The sequence below is a fragment of the Salvelinus sp. IW2-2015 genome, linkage group LG25, assembly GCF_002910315.2.
Source record: "Salvelinus sp. IW2-2015 linkage group LG25, ASM291031v2, whole genome shotgun sequence".
NCBI classification, from domain to species: domain Eukaryota; kingdom Metazoa; phylum Chordata; class Actinopteri; order Salmoniformes; family Salmonidae; genus Salvelinus; species Salvelinus sp. IW2-2015.
The window spans coordinates 8,920,731-8,925,580 of NC_036865.1; positions in this window are offsets into that span (position 1 = coordinate 8,920,731).

Here is a 4,850-nt window from a genome sequence, read left to right on the forward strand (position 1 = left end):
CATTATTCTTGTTGACCCGATCTCTTAGCAATCCATTATCGCATCTCTCTAAAGCCGTACTGTCACGCTATAGCTTTTAAGAATGTGCAGTCATTTCTGGTTGCGCACGGATCAGAATAAATTTGGTGCGCCTTAAGAGTACATGGCATGGTTCAGACGTTCTCCGACATTACCTATCCCTGGCAGTCATTTCTGTGTTGACTCCGGGGATCATGAAATTATTTTCGCCTTTAAGAGTATTGAGGTCACGTTCCCTGATCTTATTGCCTCCTGGCAGTCATCTTTGCTGTAGGTGTGTGGAGCCCGATAGGGACGCATTTTTGCTTACTCGGAAGCGATATTTGTCGACAGGAACTATGAGAATAAGTGGACAATAGTTAGAGACGACATATTTCTATCTGAAGAGAACACATCCTCATTCCTCCATGGGATTCATATGAGCATTCTTGATCACTCGACAGAAGTGGACACATTGGGAAAAAGAGATTAGGTTTCGTGTGATTGTGGCTAACACTTCGTCTGTTGTGTGGGATGTCGGTTGCTAGGCAGGGGACTGGTTGGCAATTGAGCTCGTTACCTCTATACTTGACGTTATTATTGTTTAGACGTGCTTACTGAGGGCGAGGACATGCTATCATGGATGTATAAGCTGCTGTTACATGTTATCTAGATAACCAAGCACAGGGGCTGAGTGACTGGCTAACTAGGCGATTGTCCTTCTATTGAGAGGGTCTCGAGAGAGTTTGTATACGATGTTTATCTGTGAGCTTTGATGTGTGTTTGAACTGAATGTTAAATTAAGATTCTGCGAGGTCAGCGCCCAAGATAGCTAAACTAGTTAGCCAAGCCCTGAACGACTACCAGCTGTTAGCCTTTTTCCAACGAGTAGATCATTAATAGGCCTAGTCGGTCTTTGGTTTTCCACGAATACTCAACTACCATAGATCCGGTGGGGTTTTTCCGTCTACGCGTAGAAAGCGAAGGAGTATGGGATATGGATATCTCGTTATTCGTTGCGTAGCTACGAACCGGTTGGGTTTGCCCCCGTTTCTAGAGCTCGAGTTGGTTTCACCGCATATCGTCCCGTATGCACCCGGTCCTGCGCTTTTCCTGTCGTCGTATCCCTCTCAGTACGGTTGGTTCTTCCCGCTAGTGATCATGACCCTATGAGCAGGAGCGTTATTGTGGTATACCCCGTATCCTAATGTCCTAGACCGGACTAGGTTTGCACGTATCTCCCTAGACCGGTCTCGGTAGATCGTGTCGCCCGTATTCTACCTAGCCCTGGCACTTTGGTCCAACTTTTCCCCGTGATCTCCCTAGACGGTTTGGTTTCCCGGGGCTACTTTGGTATGTTCCCAGATATCTCTCTTGGTTTCAGTTCCGTAATGCTCTGACTGAGCCCGTGTTTGGGATGTTTTCCCGTACTCCTCTAGCTTTTCCGTGTTGGTTTACCACGTAATTCATCATATATAGTTACTTCCGGTTGGGTTTTTCCGTATCTTCCTAGATCTCGCTTGCGTGTTTTCCTCAGTAATGCTCCTAACCCGTACCGTGGAGTATGAGCCGGATTCTGTGTGATAAGGACAGTTTTTGTGCCTACTAATTAAATTATTACGCTACAACGTATTTCCGGTTGTTTGCTCTTATCGATATGAGGTTTAAGTTCTAATTTTCAAGGAGATGAACAAAATTTCGAATAGCCGGACACTATGAAAGCTCTAATACAAGTTATTTTCCCATAAGGATCAGTACAAGTTGCACTACGACATCATATGTTTTATATCTGCGTTACTGGAACTTAAGTGAGTGTATGTATTATTACGGAATATGACATTACGTGTGCCTATGTTTTAAGCGGGCGTGTCGTCGTGCTCGTTGTCTTGTGCTCCTCTCTGCGAGAGAATTTTTTAGCTGTTGTGTTTTGTGTGTTTTTGTACTAGGAGTAGAGCAAATGGGAGTAGACAAAGGGGATAAATAGATAAGCAGTGAGCTATGATTCTCTCCCTCGTATGATGGATGGATCGGAAGCATGAAACGCAAGCCTCATTGATGGCCTAGATGTCCACAGAAGTCTACCCGTATCCCCTATATGACAGTTAATAAGTGTGAGATGTAGCTGCGAGGTAACTATCGCTGTGACTTCTTGTGTTTTAGTATCTCGCGTGTAACTAGCCTTGGTGGTCACACTGCCGCCAAAGACCATCTTGGTCTCTCGCACGTAGCCGACATTTCACTTCTGATGTAGAACCAGTCTCTAGACAGCAAGGTTCATAGTTTAACTCCCAGAATAATTTCTTCCTACCACAATACCATTTAAATCGTAACAATGTTTTTTTGCATTGGGATATATTTACCATATCATATGGAGAAGACAACATAAGGTAGGGATAGGATATATATGTTATAGATTGTAGAATTCATAATTGGCAAATGATTAATCCTTTCATCCAATTGAAGAAATACAACAAAAACAAAGCTATTTTAGTTACGAATTGAACTTTAAGTTGAGATTGTCTAGACCTCTTCTGGGATCGATTATTCACTGAAGCAACTAATAGAAGGGAATATTGATTCCCGAAAGATCATCGATCTCCAAAACATCACATCTGTAAATGATAGTCAGAACTAAAGCGCTTTGGTTGTTATCCTATACTCAGGCAATTCCCATGCTTCTCCACTCGGATGCTGCCCAATGTATCCAACCTCTTGAACATCATACTCTGACGGCCATCGGCTCTTCACTGTCACTTTCACACCTTGTTGAGCGATGGCTTGTTGTCAGGCTCACAAAGCCTCAATTCTTGCTGGATGGGCCACCAATGTTTTTCACCCTTGATTGGTTGCGTCTTGAGGCGGCTGTATGTTGGTGGGATTTGGAGGATGATGGAGGCAATAGGTGGAAAGAGCCTCAGATCACAAGTCCTATCCCACCAAGGTAGCACCTGAACTCGAGTTTAATGTGGATTGGCAACGTTCTTGCCATACTTTAGCATCTCCATCATTTACACCAACAGCACTTAGGCTTTGGAAGTGTAACTTGCGCCAGACGTCGCCAGAACCTTGCCCACTCTCCAGGCACGGGTGGCGAGACGCGGTAAGTGATGACACATACGGCCTTGATCTCTGCACAAGACAGGTGCTCCTTGCAGCATGCTTGGGGTCTAGCATTATGTGCCGGCGTGTTTGGGCTTCAGGCAGAAGTTTCCGCAGCTTTTTAGTATATTCAGAACTGTCGTCTAGTTTCAACATCTCTGTCTTGTGTGAATCAGGGGCGATTAGGTGGGTACTTTCTGTAAGCGGTGCATGTATGGATTTAACTTTTCTTACATCTGAAGCAGAGTAATATCAGACTAGATCGGATCATGTTCGAATTCATGTTCTCATTATATCCGGAGTGGTCGGAATATTATGTGATCACTGTTTCTATTCGGCCATTTCAGGACTTGTTGAGCCGTGGCTGGAGGTGCACGCCAGTGACCAGACGTCGGATAACCGAGGATGGAGGTAGTGATTGAACTCCACCCATCTTTGTTTTAAGTCCGATTATCTGGTGTACACAAGTGTAGTGGCTTTCAGGGCTGCTGACAGCGTTTGGGTTATTGGCATATGAATATTATAATTGGATGAAAACAATTGGATCATAATATGGTTCAACTCAGTCAGCTTCATTAAAATGAGAAGGGCGGCATATAAATATATATATATATATATATATATATATATTTATAATTATATATATATATAATAAAAATGTTTGTAACCTAGCAGGCCATTTTAGACTCCAGTTGGGGGATTGCTGTTGTTTTCAGTGTAGCTGTTCACAATGACCCCATGCAGCAAGCTCTTAGGGTCAGGATGTATTATGTAGCCCAGGCTGGGATGGAGCTGGAGGCTAGAGAGTGCAGCTCGTTCTCCCATGTCATAATGGACCTCCTTGTTCTGTGGGGTTTGGAGCACAAAGCTGCTCAGGATTTGCCTTTTCACCCAGAATGTTGTTGCAACAGGAAACCGTCTCTGCTCTCCTAGAAATGGTCTTCTGCAGCCGTGCAGTAACATACTCTGGGCTGCGCTGGGCTAGAGCTAGGCTAGAGCTGGGCTGAGAGAGGAAACATGACGCTTGCTGACTCAACTGACTCTTGGGATTAAAGCTTTTCTGAAAACTGAGACAGGAACATGTGACTGTAGGGAGGGAGGAGAGAGGATGAAGGGGGGAAGGAGAGGGCGCAGGAGGAGAAAGGAGGAGAGGGACAGGAGGAGAGGGACACAGGGGAGAGGGACATACAGGAGGAGAAAAGGAGAGGGATGCCAGTCCAGTGGACCTCTAGTACTACACATGGACATGTGGAGTTCTGACATCTTTTCACAGGTGGAAGCAGACTGAGTTTAACCTTCCTCTGATAGGCTGGGTGGAAGCAGACATGACTTCTAACTATCCTCTGATAGGTCTGGGTGGAAGCAGACATGAGTAAGTAACTATCCTCTGATAGGTCTGGGTGGAAGCAGACATGAGTTCTACCTATCCTCTGATCGGCTGGGTGGAAGCAGACTGAGACTTAACTATCCTCTGATAGGCTGGGTGAAGCAGACATGACTTCTAACTATCCTCTGATAGGCTGGGTGGAAGCAGACATGAGTAGTAACTATCCTTGATAGGCTGGGTGGAGGACAATGAGTTCTAACTATCCTCTGATTGGCTGGGTGGAAGCCAGACATGAGTTCTAACTATCCTCTGATAGGGCTGGGTGGAAGCAGACATGACTTCTAACTATCCTCTGATAGGCTGGGTGGAAGCAGACATGGATTCTACTATCCTCTGATAGGCTGGGTGGAAGCAGACATGAGTAATA